Below are 22,835 nucleotides of genomic sequence, written 5' to 3'. Positions count from 1 at the left end.
TGTATGGAGAAAAATAGTGTCTCAATGGATTTAGCATGAGAGAGAATAGAGAAGCTAGTCTGAATTAGAATACAGGCGTAGGATAAGTGATATGTTCCGTCCTAACCAAATGACAAAACACCTAATGGATTCTTAAATACTTTCTGCATTTCCATAACCCAGAGTCTCCTTTACTTAATTACCCCATAGAATGATATAGCCTACCACAAGTTATTTAGCAAAATTAGAGGGAGCTCTAGTCCACACATAAGCCATTAGTTTTATCATGGACTAAATGATGTATACATATTGCATGGTCATAGACAATCTGGGCTTTTCAAGACTTTTCATGAGCCCTGTACTACCTGAGCTTGACCAGTCAGGGATTCCCTCCATCCCCACCAACACTATGCAGCTCCTCCCCAGACTATACAGTATACACAGTGGTCATCTCTATCAGTGCATGTGAGCACTCCTCGACTCTGGCGATAGATAGTAGCAGAGCCATTGGGCCTGGAGAGGAGGAGGACAGACCAAGACCACAGAGGAAATCAAACCAGCCTAATAACTCCTGATACAGTCCGCCTAAACAAGACTTGACCTATTCAGCATCTAAACACCCTCCACCACAGAGTGGGATAAGGAGGTGTGTGAACTAGGTCAATAGGGAGAGATGGAGGCAAGCTGTGAGGGGTGGCTTCTGGCGCCTGCATCGAGTTCTCAAGGGATATAGAACAGGTTAAATAAATAGACATTTTCACCTCCAACAACTAGATATGAAATTGGCCTACATGTCAATTGTTGGTGTTGTGCTACAGTAAATCTTGGTTTTAATGTAATTGAAATAGAATAGAGAAATACCTGTGTAGATTAAAGTTGAACTCACTGATGTGCTGGTTCTCGATAGAGTGGATGACCTCACCCGTCTCGTCTATGAATGGGTCACAGGACTCAATAGATACACTGCTGAAGAGCTGCTACAATCTGGGATAGAACAGCACTCATTACATCAATCAAAGGGATGTTTTAAACACTGAAAAAAAGACAACTGAAGACCAGGAAATTATTTTGTTTTAAGGTTAATTCATTTTAAGTTAATATATTTTCCAGAACTCTACCTCAGAATATAACTATGAATAGCAAGTGTAATGTCTTCATCATCCATCAATGTCATACTGTAAGGCAAGCATATGTGGCAAGGTTATGTGGCAAGGTTTTAATAGCTATAAAGGCAAGGAATTTAATATTAATCAAACTGGGAACTCATTTCTAATCACGAAGGAGGAGAATCAGAGACAGACCCTTGAGATTCCTGGAGTGGTCAATCATCAGCTCATCATCAATCTCACCACCACCCTCATTTCCAATCCACTCTCACTGCCACAGAACAGAACCATTAAGATTAGTCATCACTCACTCACCAGAGACTTGTACTTCATCTCCAGACGCCTGTAGACCACGGTCCTGCTGTAGGAGACAGGACTGACATCATCTTCACTCAGCACTGACAATTAGTTAGCCTACTTATGGGCGGGGGGGTTGGTTTCTTGTAGTGTTAATAGAAGCTAGGTTTATATTGTGCACACCATCCACCTATTAAACCAGGTGGCTTTGATATCCAGTAAGGCAATGAGGTGCAAGGCTTTCTCTGACCCTCGTGTCTCTAATCCGTGTTCAGGGTGTAAGGACAGGAGGGAGAAAGTACTCTATTATCTCCTCCATGTACCTAGTGAGACAAAGAGGATATCAAATTACATTTTAGACTAAACTATTACTTTGCAAGTGCTGATTACTGAATATACTGTAAAAGAGAACATCTCACTTTTGTGGGTGGCGAATCCAAAAGATTGTCACTTCCTTCTGAAAATCATTCATTAGTCTCATCTGGTGGAAAAATAAATGTCAATAAAAACTATATCATATTCATATGGGTATAACTGCCATGCAAGTATCACATTACAGAGTGCATTCTTGTTTTAGAAGACGAGTAATGTCCGGTCTGTTTACATTAATCCCAACCGATCCAGTCAGGAGGCTCAGTTTATTTATTTTTTTACCTTTATTTAACTAGGCAAGTGAGTTAAGAACAAATTCTTGTTTACGCCTCAAGCACAGATCCAATGCCTTAGACCGCTCGGGAGCCCCAGTTTAAGGTACATGAAGTCAGACTCCAGACTTTTAGCTATTTGTCAGAAGGCAAAATATACATTATTCACATCATTATCCACATCAGACTTTGAATAGAAAAAGAAACAAGACATTTCAGAAACATATAGGAGAAAACTAATGAATTACCTAAACTTGTTGTAGATCTCTCTTATTACATTCAGTGGAGAAGAGAATGTTTTTGATAAAAAAAGCCCCGGACCTTATCCTGAATAGAGGATGAACAAAACTATAAGACTCATGCAGGTGTGAATTTTTGCAATTTCACTGTGTGACAAATGTTCATCAGACCAATAAAAAAACGAAAGTTGTTTACAAAACAGAGAACACAAAATCCCTAGGGGGTGAATTCCCATATTAGAGTATCCTATTCTATTTAGCCCATTACATTCTAAGCCCTGTCTAAGCTGGGGTAAGGGGTTTTACTAAGGTTTATGGAATTGTTTACAGAAGGTCATACTTAAGATAATTTTGCTATTTGATTTAGAATTTTAAGACCCCTTGAAGTATCAAAAAAAATATTTAAAAAGTATTTCATGAACATTTTATTTGGCCTTACTGCTATTTGCCCATACAAAGGCATTGAATAACAGATTCACTACATGGAATAACAGATAGTCCCAAAAATGAAATAAAAAAGGAAGTTTGTTCTGAAGTGTCTGTCCTATATCTGAGAGATATAAGAAAGATCAGGAAACATGTTTTACATGTATTTAAACCCTTATTTTTGGCACTTAACCTCTTAAGTCGACCCCCTACTTTTTCGAACATTCTGTTAAAAATCGCGCAACATTTCGGTGTCCTGCTACTCATGCCAGGAATATAGTATATGCATATGATTAGTATGTGTGGATAGAAAACACTCTCACGTTTCTAAAACTGGTTAAATCACGGCTGTGACTATAACAGAGCGTCTGTTTCATCGAAAAGCGCAAGAAAAACTGATCACTGAAAACTGGAAAAAATATCCATGCGCCACTTGCATGTATAGTCTCCATACATACTTCCATCCATTTTTTCAAATGGTACCAGGGGACCTTCAGACAAGTCTTGTGAAGCCTGCGGGCATCCTAGAGCAAAACAACGAACATGTATTTGTTCGTGAGAGTCTCACCTTTCCATAGTATTGTGTAAACCAAACTGTTCGGATGCTACAGACGATTTCGTGAGAAGACAGATTTTCGGGATGTCTCATTGTCTGACAAACACCGTCCTAGCTCTGTAACCTCAGCAAATGCGGTAAATCCAATGCAAAAAAACAGATATCTTTAGCTTAAATAGACAGATTTTTATGGTAATTTTTTAAATTTGATTTCCGCGGGGTGCGGAAATCGACTTTAAGGGGTTTTAAAGACCTAGTATAAAGACAGAGATTTTAAATGTCTACTCTAAGAATGCCTACAAGCGTTGTTGTCAATGTTTAATAGCGTATGAAGATGGCCTACTTTACTTTGAGTTAATCTATCAGACATCTTCAGTTGCCAAACTAAGCTGTCCAGCTCTTTACCTTTTAACATTTTGTTGTATTAGCAAAACCAGGATGACTGCATTCCTTTGAGTAGTACATTAATATTACTTTCTAAGTTACATAAGAAAGGCATTTTGCTGAGAGCATGTTATCTCCACTCATAAGTGCCAACTTTTGTGTGAGCATTTTTCAGTGACTTACACTGAGGTCAGGGTCTGGGTCAGCCAGTGCAGCTGAGAGGTTCCTATGCAGGCTGCTCCAACTCCCACAGCTCAGCACATCCAAGGTCTATGCATCACACAGACCCTGCATGGCCTCCCAATGCACTTGCACACAACATTGGATGCAATTAATAACACTTTTACCAATCTAGTAATAATCTAGCAAATTATACAGAATAGAAATCATATATAAATCCTTTTAACTCTTTAGGCCTACTAGAGTCCAACCTTTCAGCAAGTACTTGCAGCTGCTATTGTTTGATAAATACATAACCCTAAGGAAACATTTGCAACTGTAGTTAATGTGTAATTACTGTACATTCACTTTTTTGTGCTCGTGAGTTATAATTAGACAGCATAAATGACACTGATTGCAAACTCAACTCAGAGGCAACACAAACAACTTAAGCTTATAATGTAATGATTTACAAGTATATTAGTATTACTTATCCAGATCAACAAAATATGTTTATACGGTATAATGATACTGGTCCGGTAGTGTATAAAAATCCATTCAATGGATCGTTGGGTGGATCCTTACTTTGCAAGAGTGACTTGTAGGCTATTTCTTTCACATGGTATTACCTGATTGAAGGAAGAATGACTGTCGGAGCAGTTGTCAGTGTAATGGCTGTTTAACTGATGATGTTGGCTCTCCCTGTGCAGCTCCTTCCTTCTCAGTTGGTCCTCTTCAAATGTATTCATCAATGGTTCAACAACTACCATCATCGTGTTCTTCAGTGTTTCTGATTATTTGCTTGTATCTATAAATGACAAAGTAGAGGTTAGAAATGTATGGAGCTACGTGTTGCTATAGCTGAGGATCTTAAGGCCACTATTGCTGAACTGGACACCAAAATCGAGAACATCATTCGAACGGTCGCTTCGCATGGCCAGAGTATTGTGGACCTTGAGAAAGCTTCTGAATTCAACGCTGCACGTCAACGATGCACGTCATTGCAGGATACTGTGCAGAGGCTTTCTGTGAAAGTGGTGGACCTGGAGGGCCGATCCAGACGTAATAACCTTCGCGTTGTTGGTCTGGCAGAGGGGGTAGAGGCGGGCTCTCGCCCCACCGACTTCTTCGCCAAGCTATTGAAGGATGCAATGGGATCGGATGTTTTGGATTCGGATCCCCAGCTGGACCGCGCACATCGCTCCCTTGTCCCAGTGCCTGGACCGGGCCAACGTCCTCGCCCAGTAATCATCTGTTGTCACAGTTTCAAGACCAAGGATCTTATCCTGCGTGAAGCTCGAATGAGGGGCAACCTGTCACATAAAGGGCATCCATTCCGTGTCTATGAGGATTATGCGCCCGATGTGGCAAAGCATCGCGCCGACTACAGAGATGTCATGACCAAACTCTACAAACTCCATCTTCGCCCAGCCGTACTCTTCCCTGCAAGACTAAGAATTACCCCACCTTCCGGTGAGAAGATTTGGCTCTCCTCGGTTTTGGACGCAGAGAAGTTTATCCGGGGATATACACCAATCCCCCGTACAGGTTAGAGTGCCTTGTTATTGCGTGTTAGGGTCTGCTCAAGGACTCGAATCCATACTATACCATATTGGGTGAAAACGTATTAAACGGGCTCAACAAGGGCTACCGAACATGTAAGACGCTGAGCAGACCAATGAATGGCGGTCAGAGCTCTCATTTAACGTTAAATTCACTTTCATCCCGGCTGTGTTCAGAGCGATGCATATTTTTTACTTCCAGGTTTGATCACTGACACCTTCGGACGGATATACTTATATTCCCCCACTTTTGTTTTGTTTCATTATTTATTTTACAATCCTTACATTATTCTTACTACCATACCATTTATTTATTGCTTACGGGGGACTGGGGGTGATGGTTGGGAGGGGGCAGACACCTGGTTAGCAAGTTGATGTTTTGTGCCGTTCTGCCTTTGTCTGGCCGTGGGCCTCTCTCCCGACTAGAGTCCCACCAGCCTTCTGCAGTGCTTATGTCTGTGTAGGTGTGCGTACATATAATTACTATTTGTACTTTAGTATTATGTATGTGTATATTTTAAATCAGTGTAGATTGTTATTCTGGGGTATGAATGTGTGTATGTGTATATGTGCATATGGATGTATATACATATTCTTTAAATATATATATGATTTTTTTGTGTGGGTATGTATACATACATGTGGGTGTGGGTGTGTATGTATAGATATGTATGTATATGTGTGTATGTATGTGTATGTATGTATATGTGTGTATGTGTGTGTATGTATATATATGTATATGTGTGTATGTATGTATGTGTGTGTATGTATATATATGTATATGTGTGTATGTGTGTATGTATGTATGTGTGTACATGTGTGTATGTATATATATATGTATGCATATATTTTTCTTTCTTTCTTATTAAACATGTTTTTTTATGGGGGGAACGTTTAATTTAACAAATCCTTGTTCCGATCTCCTGACCCACAGTATGTAAAGGTACGGCTGACTATGTCGGTTGCGGATGGTTTATTTTTTGACCGGCAGTGCTTAGCAATATAATCTTGAGGCTATATCTTGCTTATCTCTGGGATTGACCCAGGATGACGCTTAAATGCGCAATATGTTTAAGTTGCAACTTATTCGGTTTAGGTTTATTAGATGCTAACTGAACACTTAACACTTAACACTTAATTAACACTTAGCCTCCTCAGTTCATATGTTAGTAGAAGTTCTAGGATAGTGAGAGGTGAACGTATAGTTGGGATTTTATTTTTGTTTTACCTCTTGTTCGAGGTCGCGGCGTGCTTTTTTGGAATCGGCCAGACAATGTGTTTATTATTTTTATTTTTACTTTTTTTTTCTCCTGTTTGTACATGCCTGTTAAATGTGGGTTGATGGGGGGGTAAGTGTTGGGGAAATTAGGGGTACAGGGTGGGAAGTAAAGGTGCTTGCAGGGGGGAGGGGTGGGTTGGATAGTGCTCGGGTGTAGGTGCTACATATGCTGATCGTGATGGTTTGGTGCGCTTTCTTACCTTTTTATCAAGTTACATGGTATGCAGGCCACCATAGGAACTACAAACGAGAGGAGGGCGGGGCTTACATTCACTTCCTGGAATGTCAAGGGTTTAAACAAACCAATTAAGAGGGGCAAGGTCCTAGCCCACTTGAAAGCACTCTCGTCTGATATTATATTTTTGCAAGAAACCCATCTGAAGAATAACTCTCATAGCAGACTTAAGTGTAGGTGGGTGGGGCAAGTGTATCACTCGAACTTCTCTGCCAAAACGAGAGGCACAGCGATTCTGGTACGGAAAGGAATTCCCTTTCTACATAAAACCACTATTGCGGATAAAGAGGGTCGGTATGTGATCATGATAGGAGAAATCCACTCCTACTACCTCAGTAACTCTACTAAATATCTTTGGGCCAAACATTGACAACCCCTCTTTTTTCAAAAGAGTCCTTGCCCTGATTCCAGATATCTCCCATACTAACCTGGTCATTGGAGGGGACCTTAACTGTGTGCTAGACCAATATTTGGACAGATCCTCTACCCAGCGAACCCCTACCTCCTATTCAAGCTAATTCTTGAATACCTACATAAAAAATTCGAACTTATTTGATATATGGAGGATCGCTAACCCTACGGGTAGGGAATACTCCTTTTACTCTCATGTTCACAAGGTTTACACTCGAATTGACTACTTTTTGTTGGATGCTAGACTACTCCCCTATACCTGTAATGTGAGGTATCATGATATTATAATCTCGGACCACAGTCCACTCACCTTCTCCCTGAGATTGGGTGACATTGTACCAAACGAGAGGGTCTGGAGGTTGAATCCTCAGCTCCTCACAGAACCAACATTCTGTGAATATCTTAAAGACCAAATTACATTTTTCTTTGATACCAACGACAACACAGAGACCTCCCCAGCATTATTGTGGGAAACACTGAAGGCTTATCTGAGAGGCTGTATCATCTCCTTTCAGGCTGCCAGGAGTAGGCAAAACAGAGGAAAACTGGAAGAACTGGAGGGACAAATTCACTTACTGGATAGGGAGAATGCTAGCCACCCATCTATGGGTAAAAAAATTACCTCTTTAAAATTTGAATATAATCAGATTCTCTCAGCTAAAATGGCTAAATCTTTTCTCTATGCCAAGCAAAAATATTTTGAGTTTGGTGACAAACCACAAAATTACTCGCCAGACAACTTTGAAAAAATGTGAGTGACCGAATGATTCACAGGGTTAAATCTGCATCTGGGGAATTACTCTCTTCCCCCAAAGACATCAATGACAGATTCCGGCAGTTTTATGAGACTCTATATACATCTAAAGCGGATCCTAACCCCTTAATTATGCAAACATTTTTGGAGGACTGTAATCTTCCTGCCCTGAACCAGGAAGATTCTAACTTCCTGAATAAGGAAATATCTCTTGATGAAATTTGAGAAACAATTAAATCTCTAAAGAGTGGCAAGACCCCGGGCTCAGATGGATACCCTAGTGAATTCTATAAAACATTCAGCAACATGCTCTCTCCCTACCTGCACAAAATGTTGGTTCAGGCCAATGAGGATGGAGCTCTCCCTTCTACTTTGGACGAAGTGTTCATTACAGTTATACATAAGAAGGGTAAAGATCCAGAAGAGGTAGGGTCATACAGACCAATATCTCTCCTTAATACAGACCAAAAGACCCTGGATCATTGTTACTCTAACTTCCGCGACGCATATAAGGCCCTGCCCCGCCCCCCTTTCGGAAAAGCTGACCACGACTCCATTTTGTTGATCCCTGCCTACAGACAGAAACTAAAACAAGAGGCTCCCACGCTGAGGTCTGTCCAACGCTGGTCCGACCAAGCTGACTCCACACTCCAAGACTGCTTCCATCACGTGGACTGGGAGATGTTTCGTATTGCGTCAGACAACAACATTGACGAATACGCTGATTCGGTGTGCGAGTTCATTAGAACGTGCGTTGAAGATGTCGTTCCCATAGCAACGATTAAAACATTCCCTAACCAGAAACCGTGGATTGATGGCAGCATTCATGTGAAACTGAAGGCGCGAACCACTGCTTTTAATCAGGGCAAGGTGTCTGGTAACATGACTGAATACAAACAGTGCAGCTATTCCCTCCGCAAGGCTATCAAACAAGCTAAGCGCCAGTACAGAGACAAAGTAGAATCTCAATTCAACGGCTCAGACACAAGAGGCATGTGGCAGGGTCTACAGTCAATCACGGACTACAGGAAGAAACCCAGCCCAGTCACGGACCAGGATGTCTTGCTCCCAGGCAGACTAAATAACTTTTTGCCCGCTTTGAGGACAATACAGTGCCACTGACACGGCCTGCAACGAAAACATGCGGTCTCTCCTTCACTGCAGCCGAAGTGAGTAAGACATTTAAACGTGTTAACCCTCGCAAGGCTGCAGGCCCAGACGGCATCCCCAGCCGCGCCCTCAGAGCATGCGCAGACCAGCTGGCCGGTGTGTTTACGGACATATTCAATCAATCCCTATACCAGTCTGCTGTTCCCACATGCTTCAAGAGGGCCACCATTGTTCCTGTTCCCAAGAAAGCAGGTTAGTCAAGCACTCACATCCGTCATCATGAAGTGCTTTGAGAGACTAGTCAAGGACCATATCACCTCCACCCTACCTGACACCCTAGACCCACTCCAATTTGCTTACCGCCCAAATAGGTCCACAGACGATGCAATCTCAACCACACTGCACACTGCCCTAACCCATCTGGACAAGAGGAATACCTATGTGAGAATGCTGTTCATCGACTACAGCTCGGCATTCAACACCATAGTACCCTCCAAGCTCGTCATCAAGCTCGAGACCCTGGGTCTCGACCCCGCCCTGTGCAACTGGGTACTGGACTTCCTGACGGGCCGCCCCCAGGTGGTGAGGGTAGGCAACAACATCTCCTCCCCGCTGATCCTCAACACTGGGGCCCCACAAGGGTGCGTTCTGAGCCCTCTCCTGTACTCCCTGTTCACCCACGACTGCATGGCCACGCACGCCTCCAACTCAATCATCAAGTTTGCGGACGACACAACAGTGGTAGGCTTGATTACCAACAACGACGAGACGGCCTACAGGGAGGAGGTGAGGGCCCTCGGAGTGTGGTGTCAGGAAAATAACCTCACACTCAACGTCAACAAAACTAAGGAGATGATTGTGGACTTCAGGAAACAGCAGAGGGAACACCCCCATCCACATCGATGGAACAGTAGTGGAGAGGGTAGCAAGTTTTAAGTTCCTCGGCATACACATCACAGACAAACTGAATTGGTCCACTCACACAGACAGCATCGTGAGGAAGGCGCAGCAGCGCCTCTTCAACCTCAGGAGGCTGAAGAAATTGGCTTGTCACCAAAAGCACTCACAAACTTCTACAGATGCACAATCGAGAGCATCCTGGCGGGCTGTATCACCGCCTGGTATGGCAACTGCACCGCCCTCAACCGTAAGGCTCTCCAGAGGGTAGTGAGGTCTGCACAACGCATCACCGGGGGCAAACTACCTTCCCTCCAGGACACCTACACCACCCGATGCTACAGGAAGGCCATAAAGATCATCAAGGACATCAACCACCCGAGCCACTGCCTGTTCACCCCGCTGTCATCCAGAAGGCGAGGTCAGTACAGGTGCATCAAAGCTGGGACCGAGAGACTGAAAAACAGCTTCTATCTCAAGGCCATCAGACTGTTAAACAGCCACCACTAACATTGAGTGGCTACTGCCAACACACTGTCAATGACACTGACTCTACTCCAGCCACTTTAATAATGGGAATTGATGGGAAATGATGTAAATATATCACTAGCCACTTTAAACAATGCTACCTTATATAATGTTACTTACCCTACATTATTCATCTCATATGCATACGTAGATACTGTACTCTATATCATCGACTGCATCCTTATGTAATACATGTATCACTAGCCACTTTAACTATGCCACTTGGTTTACATACTCATGTCATATGTATATACTGTACTCGATATCATCTACTGTATCTTGCCTATGCTGCTCTGTACCATCACTCATTCATATATCCTTATGTACATATTCTTTATCCCCTTACACTTTGTATAAGACAGTAGGTTTTTGGAATTGTTAGTTAGATTACTTGTTCGTTATTACTGCATTGTCGGAACTAGAAGCACAAGCATTTCGCTACACTCGCATTAACATCTGCTAACCATGTGTATGTGACAAATAAAATTTGATTTGATTTGAAGATTTTAGCAAAAACTCTGGCTAACAGGCTTAGCACTTTAATTGGCAAATTGGTCCATTCGGATCAGACCGGCTTTATCCCTAACAGAAACTCATTCTTCAATCTCAGGCGCCTCTTCAATATTATGTATTCTCAGAGGTTACCCAACGTGGACCTTGCCGTCATATCTCTTGACGCCGAAAAGGCCTTTGACCAAGTTGAGTGGCCCTATCTATTCAAGGTCCTACAGAAATTTAATATTGGAGATAGGTTCATAAATTGGATCCAGCTTTTATATAGGAACCCCTGTGCCAGAATACTCACTAACCAATCATTGTCGCCCCGATTTAACCTCAATAGGGGGACAAGGCAGGGTTGTGCGCTGTCGCCTATGCTCTTCGCCCTAATTATCGAACCGCTCGCTCAGACGATTAGATCTCATGCAGCAATATACGGCTATAATACTAAAGATACCCTAAATAAGATCTCCCTATACGCAGATGACATCTTCCTCTATGTAACAGAACCCCAGGCTAGTATCCCAGCTATTCTTGATGTGATCAATTTGTTTGGTACCTTCTCGGGATACAGAATAAATTGGAACAAGAGTGAATTAATGCCCATACGGTCGCAAAATACCTCCTGGCTAGAACATCTCCCATTTAAGTTATCTTCAGAAAAATTGACCTACCTAGGAATTGTAGTTACCAAACAATACTCTTTACTATTTAAAGAGAATTTCCCCTCTCTGATACAAAAACTCAAAGCAAACATACTATTTTGGAGAACTCTACCAACTTCTCTGCTTGGAAGAATTAATGCCATTAAAATGGTCTTCCTCCCACAACTGCTCTACCTATATCAGAACATCCCAGTATTCATACCTAAATCTTTTCATAAACAACTGGACTCAATTATCAATCCTTTCATCTGGGATTATAAAACACACAGGATAGGTAAAAAACACCTCTGTAAATCCAAGATGGAAGGAGGATTGTCTCTCCCAAATTGTATATTTTATTACTGGGCCGCTAACCTCCGCGTTGTTACGTTTCTGTTGGACGACGTACTTCCGGCATCCAGCTGGCTTAGTATGGAACGTGAGGAGTGTCACCCCTTCTCTATTGGCGCTGTGATTTTGTCGCCTGTCAATCTGGAGATGTCACTTTATTGTAACAATCCTATTATACATAGCACAGTCTGAATCTGGAAGCAAATTAAAGTCCACTTTGAGCTTAGACCAATGTCATTCATGCTCCCTGTCGCCAGGAATCCCTCCTTTGCCCCTTCTAACCTTGATAACACCTTTGAGCGATGGGAAGAGTTGGGGATAAGTACCATAGGGGATTTATACATAGAGGGGACCTTTGCTTCCTTTGAGTTGCTGAGGGAAACTTATAATCTTCCCAGAAGTAATTTTTTCAGATACCTACAAATTAGAGACTACGTTAGAAAACACCTCCCAACATTTGGGAATGCTAAACCTTCCATGTTTGACGGATGCATAAAAATATGCCCCACCTCAGATAAACTGATATCGCGTCTATATGATGCTTTTCAATCTGTTAGCACACCTTCTACAGATGCCATCATGGCAAAATAGGAGGAAGAACTAGGGACTGACATCTCGGTGGCAGACTGGGAAGAGAGCTTGGAGTACATCCACACATGCTCCATTAATTCCAGACATCGTCTCATACAATTCAAGGTATTACACAGATTACACTATTCCAAAACTAAACTGCATAGGATATTTCCTGACACATCCCCTACATGTGATAAATGTCAGGCTACGCAGGGTACACTACTCCACTGCTTTGCCCTATGCTCTAGCTTGCATGGTTATTGGTGTGGAATTTTGGGATCCTCTCTGAAGTTTTGGAGACTTCAATAGATCCAGACCCGCTTCTGATAATCCTGGGAGTATCTGAGTCCCTAAACGGATTAACCAACCCCCAAAAACAACTAATCTCGTACGGTCTCATCTCGGCAAAAAAACTAATCTTGTTGTTTTGGAAAAGGAGGGAAGCGCCCTCTACCAAATTATGGCTCAGTGAATTGGCAAACACTGTACACTTAGAAAGAATTCGATATATTCTGAACAATAAATTATCAACATTTGATCAAATCTGGCAGCCTTTCCTCTCCTACTTGGACGAGTCGGCGCTGTGAATTTGTACTTATTAACGCACTCTCAATTGTAATATTTTAATCTACCTTTGGGCAGCATGTGCTGGCCCTGCCACCCGAGCCGTTGGGGGGGGTTGGGGGAATAAGGGGGTGGGGTGGGATCTTCCCTCTTTCTTTCTACGTGTCCTTGTTTTGTATGTCGTGTTTTGTATTATTTGTTCTGCACCCAGAACTCTGGGTCTTGTTGCTCCTGTATGCTCTTTTATGTTTAGATAAGAATTGTATACCTGTCATTCTTGTGTGTGTTTAATAAAAATATTTGAAACAGAGAAATGTATTTAAGTGTCAATCCACAATGACACAATAATTTACATCACATATTACAGATTTTCTTTTACCATAATGTGGACCACTCAGGTAGAGCAACAAACATAGTCAGACATGGTACAGTGGTTCCTTTCGCGTCATGTACATTACATTATCTACATTATTGGTAACAGTTATTATACATTAGGTCATCTATACACATGTATTAATAAACACAGAAACAAAGTATAGTAGGTAAAAGGACATTTAGGCACTTATCACGAAACTTATCCGATGGAGGATAAGATCGCATGCTTTGGCGCAGGAATTTACATTATTGTTACCTGATGAAATTTTACACAAAGTAAATGAGAGAGGTAAATACAATGAAAAATCTAGTCTACACTAAGGGAAAGGGGGATACCTTGTTAGTTGTACAACTGAATGCATTCAAGTGAAATGTGTCTTCTGCATTTAACCCAACCCTCTGAATCAGAGGAGTGCAGAGGGTTGCCATAATCCACTTCCACGTCTTTGGTGCCATGAACAGTGGGTTAACTGCCTTGCTCTGGGGCAGAACGACAGATTTTTACCTTGGCGCTATTGCTTCAAGATTGTATTCATTGTGAAGCACACACGCACATAGGATTTAGACTCCCTGTAAGCAATGACATATTCTGTGAAGTAAGTGACGAACCATGTTGGGAATACAGTAAAGGATGAAGTTCATCAGAAGTCACTTGTGACAAGTCTTCACTGATAATGCTTTATAGAGACACCATACATACTCTCCAGATTCTCTAGTCCTCCTTGTAACAGCATGAACCAAGGTGTCCTGACCGGACCCAACAGCATGTCCCTCTCCTGTTACATCTCTCTGTCACCTCCTTGATAACGGCTCTCAGAGACCTTTCCACATACTGCCGCAGGTACTTAACAAATTCATAACTGAAAAAGAGACAGATATTCAACAAGCGTTAGATAATAATGGATATAATTTACTACAGATTTGATTGTAGCAAATGAGAAGGTATTACATTCTGCTTATTTATGGAAGTTCTTGTCCATCTCCTCCAGATTAAGCAATATTTCCTCTGCACATTAAATTGGTAGATGCACCTGAGATTCTGTCTTGATGCTTTTTAGCAGTTGCCTCAACAGACTGAAGTTCAGACTCCTCCGCAGCTGAGATCTGCGACATGGTCCTAATGTGGATTCACTCTTCTCTGCAGAAATATCCACAGAATGGAGATTATCCAGTGGCAACTCAGTTTGCTCGCTAGCTACAGTGCTACTTTAATGTAACAACTAAAATCAAATCAAATGGTATTTCTCACATGCGCCGAATACAACAGGTGTAGGTAGACCTTACAGTGAAATGCTTACTTTACAAGCCCTTAACCAACAGTGCAGTTTGAAGAAGAAAACAAATAGAAATATAACAAATATAGCTAGACAAACGATGCCATTGTATTAAAACGTGGGCATGCATTATCTTGCCATGTAACGTTACTGCAGCTAGTTGACGTTGTTTGTTTGACATGGTAGCTAACGTTAGCTTGCTAGCAACGAAGGTAAGGAGATAAAGTAATTTGCATGACAGACCTTGGTTATACATTTTCGCAAAGCCATTGCAAATGTATCACATTGTAATAAACAGTGTACGACTTCCATACCGTACTGCTCATTTCGCCAATATAGTTGTGCAGTTAGCAACAATTTCCAACCTCCTGCAGAAACATGGAAACATGTAACAGTACTTTGGAAAAGGGGTGCAAACAAACACCATATTTTTTTGTTTGTTAACACTGACAATTATGATAAACAATAAATTCCAGCTACTCCTGTTATTTTAAACCAAAGTGTTCATGCACTATGCTTTTTCCTGTGCCTTTAAATCCCTGTCCGTTAGATGTCACGTGGTCCCCCATGTTTATACTCTCTTCCGGGAAAGGAACGTCTGTCAAAAGCCAAATCAAAAATAGAACAGTATGAAGACAGGCAAAAAAAAGGGCCAGTCTTAAAGTGCTTCTCTAATCGAAATCTCCTACCATGCGTCTAGGTGAGGCCATGAAGGCGTTGGCTAGCTAAGCTCATACGTAAAAACACGTCATCGGGTCTAACGGTCATCTGGCACCGAACTGCCCATGTGTAAGCCGTCAAATCAAAGGCGCTCCTTCGATATAAAGTTGTTGGTGACGAAAATGACAACGTATCTGTTTGTCACTTTTATGAGGTTGTTGTAATAACGTTTAACTACTTAAGACATTGGCACAAATGTTTGATTTCGAGAAAATGAACAACTATGGAATACTGTTAGACTCTCATTTGGGCTCCATAGTGGTGCATCTGTGTGCTATAGGTGTCACTACAGGCCCTGGTTAGTGGCCCTGTATCAACTGGTTATGATTAGGGGTCGCATAGGGCGGTGCACAATTGGCCCAGCGTTGTCTGGGTTTGGTCATGGTAGGCCTTCATTGTAAATTCTTAACTAGTTAAATAAATAAAATTGACTTCTCAAACCCAAGTATTCCTGGAAAGCTTGCGATGTTGCGCCTCTGGGTTTAGAAACTTTGTGCTAGTACCACAGTCAGTTGTTTATGCCTGTCATGCCATTTCCACCCTGGGCATCTCACACAGGACCACAGGCTATTGTCCCCATAAACTGCAGGTACACAGATCAGTGCTGATTAAAATGGGGTGACGGAAAGGGTGACGGATAGACATTTAGTAGTCCATAGTCCATTTTAAACTTTAGGCCAACCATGACCCTTGTTTGTGTTATCTTTTCTAGTTTGGACTTGTGCAGTCAATGCCAGAATGGATTAGTGTTTTTCGGTCATGTATGCTCACAATCTCATGCTGAAAGGTCTCCTTCATACAGAAAACTGAACTCCAGTCACTAAACTCATGACAACAAAGTTATGCCTAGCTAATACAGGCATCAAACAGATGATGAGTGAATGAGTGTGTGTAATAATTGTATCTTAAAAATCTATATTTATTCAGTGAATGTAATACTAAATCATCTCCAGGAGTGTCGCTCCCAAATTATGTTGATGACGTCTTTGAAATGCACAGATATGTGAGGTCATGGAGATTTTTTTTGCAGTGATTTGAGATGTTTATTTGAGGAACTGTGGTCTTTGAGGTGTTTAACTGCCGTTCCTATGTAAAGCCAGTTGTTTTGACAACTTACAGAGTACTTGAGAATACATTTTGAAATTAGTTATTTTTTATTTACTGATGGTGCTGGGATTCTAATTATTGGTGATGTGATTGCAGAAATAAGTTGTGTGCTTGTGAATTACATTCCATCTGGTTTATGCTTGGTGAATATGAATATGTTATGCATAGCACAATACAAAATGTAGCTCAATAAAGATAATCCTTACTAAATCATTATTTGTTGATGTACTTCATGAGGATTTCATTTTTGAACAAAAATCTGTTTTTTATCAACAAAGACAAGATAGTTTAGTAAATCATCTACACTTAGAAGGACCAACACTGTTGACATATTATTTTGGAAAAATTAGGTCAGGCATTGTTATTGTGAAGATTACAAACATGTGAAGCAAAGTCTGCTGTAAAAAAACAAAAAAAACAATTGATGGAACAATTAGAAAGTAACTATTGACAAAGAAATTACAACATGTGTAATCATTAGACACATAAAATGCATGTTGTGTATGAAAATCAAATCTTGTTGCGGGTTGGCAGTGTCTCTGACTTTTAAATCATTTGTCAAACTTCTTGAATTTCTTGAATATTGACATACACTGCCTCTATGTTTGGTATAGCTGTACACTAGGTATCATAGGAACCTAAATGATCACTTCTTGGGCCACAGCACTACCACAGGTCATTGAATGGTGTCATGCCTAAGAGGTGGGATATGTAGTCTTTGTTGTGGTTTGGATGGTGCCTCGTCCATAAGAGGGGAAGGTTGAGAAGGTTCTCATCTTCACCCTGACATCACCATCCTGAGAGACTGAGCTCGGACCTTTCTTCAGGCTTGTCCCTTGGTAAGTTGAAAAAGCAAACAATTCACTTATGATAATTACATGATCAAATGCCAGATTTGTGAAAATTGCATTCATGACATTAGAAAGTGAGATGTAATGGTTAATTGCCTCTGGTTAGTTGTTGGTATTAGACAGTCATAATGCATAGACAGTGAGGTTAATCAAATGAGCTTTACATTAGAGATATATCACCTGCTTTGTAAGGATGGATGGGATTGCTGACGTTGACAAAAAGTAATGGCAGATAATTATAACATTATGTGACCATACTAGTTTACCAATAGACTACGCATACAGCCTTGATGAAAAGTAGACTACTATCTGCAGTGGGAGGTTTTTCCTAAAGAAAACTTTGATAGGCAAAGATTTAATTTCGAGTATGTATTCAATAAATGTTCCTGAATGAAATAGTGGCACAGCAAACTGAATGTAATGAAAAGGTAGGAAAATAATCTTCATGTCTTCATGTGCCTTCTGAATAAAACAATCAATGTTTAGGGATTGAACAAGGTCAGGTCCTTGGTTCCCACCAGATTGGAAAGGTCTGTTATTGGAATGGCTATTGATATCTGGGCCTCATGGGCCTTCACATATCAATGTACTCACTGGTCCAAATGAACAGATAAAGAGGGTCTTTGACTGAGCGCTCATTGGTACATTTCAATTAGTACATATTAATAATGCTGTTATGAGATCTATTCATTCTTTAAAACCTTGCTTAAAAAATGCAATATCTTATACAGTTCTTGTCATAAGTGATAATCCCCCAGGTGATAAATATATACCGTTGAAGTCGGAAGTTTACATACACTTAGGTTGGAGTCATTAAAACTAGTTTTTCAACCACTCCACAAATTTCTTGTTAACAAACTATAGTTTTGGCATGTCGGTTAGGACTTCTACTTTGTGCATGACACAAGTAATTTTTCCAACAATTGTTTACAGATTATTTCACTTATAATTCACTGTATCACAATTCCAGTGGGTCAGAAGTTTACATACACTAAGTTGACTGTGCCTTTAAACAGCTTGGAAAAGTCCAGAAAAGGATGGCATGGCGTTAGAAGCTTCTGATAGGCTAATTGACATCATTTGAGTCAATTGGAGGTGTATCTGTGGATGTATTTCAAGGCCTCTCTTCAAACTCAGTGCCTCTTTGCTTGACATCATGGGAAAATCAAAAGAAATCTGCCAAGACCTCAGAAAAAAAACGTGTAGACCTCCACAAGTTTGGATCATCCTTAGGAGCAATTTCCAAATGCCTGAAGGTACCACGTTCATCTATATAAACAATATTACGCAAGTATAAACACACTGGGACCACGCAGCCGTCATACCGCTCAGGAAGGAGACGCGTTCTGTCTCCTAGAGATGACCGTACTTTGGTGCGAATAGTGCAATCAATCATGTTGTGGGGGTGCTTTGCTGCAGGAGGGTCTGGTGCACTTCACAAAATAGATGGCATCACGTGGCAGGAAAATTATGTGGATATTTTTTTAGTTTTTATTTCACCTTTATTTAACCAGGTAGGCAAGTTGAGAACAAGTTCTCATTTACAATTGCGACCTGGCCAAGATAAAGCAAAGCAGTTCGACAGATACATCAACACAGAGTTACACATGGAGTAAAACAAACATACAGTCAATAATACAGTAGAAAAATAAGTCTATATACGATGTGAGCAAATGAGGTGAGATAAGGGAGGTAAAGGCAAAAAAAGGCCATGGTGGCAAAGTAAATACAATACAGCAAGTAAAACACTGGAATGGTAGATTTGCAGTGGAAGAATGTGCAAAGTAGAAATAAAAATAATGGGGTGCAAAGGAGCAAAATAGTAGGGAAAGTAGGGAAAGGGGTAGTTGTTTGGGCTAAATTACAAATTGGCTATGTACAGGTGCAGTAATCTGTGAGCTGCTCTTTCAGCTGGTGCTTAAAGCTAGTGAGGGAGATAAGTGTTTCCAGTTTCAGAGATTTTTGTAGTTCGTTCCAGTCATTGGCAGCAGAGAACTGGAAGGAGAGGCGGCCAAAGAAAGAATTGGTTTTGGGGTTGACCAGAGAGATATACCTGCTGGAGCGCATGCTACAGGTGGGTGATGCTATGGTGACCAGCGAGCTGAGATAAGGGGGGACTTTACCTAGCAGAGTCTCGTAGATGACATGGAGCCAGTGGGTTTGGCGACGAGTATGAAGCGAGGGCCAGCCAACGAGAGCGTACAGGCCGCAATGGTGGGTAGTATATGGGGCTTTGGTGACAAAACGGATGGCACTGTGATAGACTGCATCCAATTTGTTGAGTAGGGTATTGGAGGCTATTTTGTAAATGACATCGCCGAATTTGAGGATTGGTAGTATGGTCAGTTTTACAAGGGTATGTTTGGCAGCATGAGGGAAGGATGCTTTGTTGCGAAATAGGAAGTCAATTCTAGATTTAACCTTGGATTGGAGATGTTTGATGTGGGTCTGGAAGGAGAGTTTACAGTCTAACCAGACACCTAGGTATTTGTAGTTGTCCACGTATTCTAAGTCAGAGCCGTCCAGAGTAGTGATGTTGGACAGGCGGGCAGGTGCAGGCAGCGATCGGTTGTAGAACATTGCATTTAGTTTTACTTGTATTTAAGAGCAATTGGAGGCCACGGAAGGAGAGTTGTATGGCATTGAAGCTTGCCTGGAGGGTTGTTAACACAGTGTCCAAAGAAGGGCCAGAAGTATACAGAATGGTGTCGTCTGCGTAGAGGTGGATCAGAGGCTCACCAGCAGCAAGAGCGACATCATTGATGTATACAGAGAAGAGAGTCGGTCCAAGAATTTAACCCTGTGGCACCCCCATAGAGACTGCCAGAGGTCCGGACAACAGACCCTCCGATTTGACACACTGAACTCTATCAGAGAAGTAGTTGGTGAACCAGGCGAGGCAATCATTTGAGAAACCAAGAATGTCGATTCTGCCGATGAGGATGTGGTGATTGACAGAGTCGAAAGCCTTGGCCAGATCAATGAATACAGCTGCACAGTAATGTTTCTTATCGATGGCAGTTAAGATATCCTTTAGGACCTTGAGCGTGGCTGAGGTGACCCATGACCAGCTCTGAAACCAGATTGCATAGCAGAGAGGGTATGGCGAGATTCGAAATGGTCGGTAATCTGTTTGTTGACTTGGCTTTCGAAGACCTTAGAAAGGCAGGGTAGGACAGATATAGATCTGTAGCAGTTTGGGTCAAGAGTGTCCCCCCCTTTGAAGAGGGGGATGACCGCAGCTGCTTTCCAATCTTTGGGAATCTCAGACGACACAAAAGAGAGGTTGAACAGGCTAGTAAAAGGGGTGGCAACAATTTCGGCAGATAATTTTAGAAAGAAAGGGTCCAGATTGTCTAGCCCGGCTGATTTGTAGGGGTCCAGATTTTGCAGCTCTTTTAGAAGATCAGCTGACTGGATTTGGGAGAAGGAGAAATGGGGAAGGCTTGGGCGAGTTGCTGTGGGGGGTGCAGTGCTGTTGACCAGGGTAGGGGTATATTGAAGCAACATCTCAAGACATCAGTCAGGAAGTAGAAGCTTGGTCGCAAATGGGTCTGCCAAATGGACAATGACCCCAAGCATACTTCCAAAGTTGTGGCAAAATGGCCTCAAGGACAACAAAGTCCAGGTATTGGAGTGGCCATCACAAAGCCCTGACGTCAATCCTATAGAAAATGTGCGGGCAGAACTGAAAAAGCGTGCAAGAGCAAGGAAGCCTACAAACCTGACTCAGTTGCACCAGCTCTGTCAAGAGGAATGTGCCAAAATCCACCCAACTTATTGTGGGAAGCTTGTGGAAGGCTACCTGAAACATTTGACCCAAGTTAAACAATTTAAAGGCAATGCTACCAAATACTAATTGAGTGTATGTAAACTTCTGACCCACTGGGAATGTGATGAAATAATAAAATAAAAGCTGAAATAAATAATTCTGTTGTCACGTTCATCATAACAAGGAGATCAATGCACAGTGTGATAACAATACATACTTCATTCAATGAAGAATAAAAACAGAACAAACTATACAAAACAACCGTGACACTAATAACACAAGTGCTGACAGGCAACTACACTTAGACAATAACCCACAAACCCAACATGGAAAATGGCAACCTAAATAGGATCCCCAATCAGAGACAACGACTAACAGCTGCCTCTGATTGGGAACCAATTCAGGCCACCATAGACCAATATATACCTAGACAAACCAAAACCCCATAGATGTACAAAAAACCCTAGACAAGTGAAAACACACATACCACCCTCGTCACACCCTGACCTAACCAAAATAATAAAGAAAACAAAGATGACTAAGGTCAGGGCGTGACATCTGTCTACTATTATTCTGACATTTCACATTCTTAAAATAAAATGGTGATCCTTACTGACCTAAAACAGGGAATTTTTCCTTGGATTTAATGTCAGGAATTTTGAAAAACTGAGTTTAAATGTATTTGGCTAAGGTGTATGTAAACTTCTGACTTCTGACTGATATTATTTTTTCACAGTAAACTGTCCAACTGGACAATCGAAATGGGTGAATGGGACTTGCTGGGCCAGCTGCTGGACAAAGTGCGAGAAGAATTAACAAGTACAGTATGAGAAGGCCATTAACTTCCTGAAGAAGGGCTACACAGTGTACAAACATCAATGAGATGATTAACCTGCATGGCCTTCTGTTATATTGTGCACATATTGGTGAAGATCCGGTTAGAGCTGGAGTTCTTTGTGGGTCAATGCCACCTGTATGGATTCACCCTCCAGGCTCGCTTTGTCTGCAGCCGCTTCCCCTGGCCTCACCAGGTGAACTGCTTTCTGTCTAGACCCACAGAGAAGAGACTGTCTTCATCCAGTTCATGTTCATCGAGCTCTTCTACTTGTTGGTCAAATCGGTCAAAGAGTGAGGACAGGAAGCAGGACTACACGGTGACCCTGGTCACCCCTGTCCTGGAGAGAAAGGCCTTTGAGAACAGGGACCAGATGATCCAGAACTGTAAAAAATCTGGAGTTGGAGCTGCATGGGAGGAAGCTGGGCAGTGGGGTGACGAAAAGTGTGGCTTCTGAGGACAACATTGCTAATATGGAGAAAGTCTATTTCTCATAAATATTAACTGCATTTTTAAAAATGTTTTCATCGAATAGAGGATTTCTTTGAGCTTGTCCCACAGATAAATAATATAAATGTGTGTATTTCTTTGGGATTTGTATTATTGGTTGTGCCATTGCTTGTATGAGTTGATGTAATGTAATTCATATATCACCATAATCTTGATTTAATAAATTACTCTTTTATAAGAATCTATTCTGGCTGT

General features: G+C 41.6%; 1 pseudogene; it reads right to left on the bottom strand.

Moving 5' to 3' along the window:
* The window catches only part of LOC112249858, a 42,617-nt pseudogene extending 26,970 nt beyond the window's left edge, over positions 1-15,647 (bottom strand).
* Between the last annotated feature and the right edge of the window lie 7,188 nt (positions 15,648-22,835).

Source organism: Oncorhynchus tshawytscha, linkage group LG05 (assembly GCF_018296145.1).
Source record: "Oncorhynchus tshawytscha isolate Ot180627B linkage group LG05, Otsh_v2.0, whole genome shotgun sequence".
NCBI lineage: Eukaryota > Metazoa > Chordata > Actinopteri > Salmoniformes > Salmonidae > Oncorhynchus > Oncorhynchus tshawytscha.
This window is presented reverse-complemented; position numbering and strand designations above follow the sequence as displayed.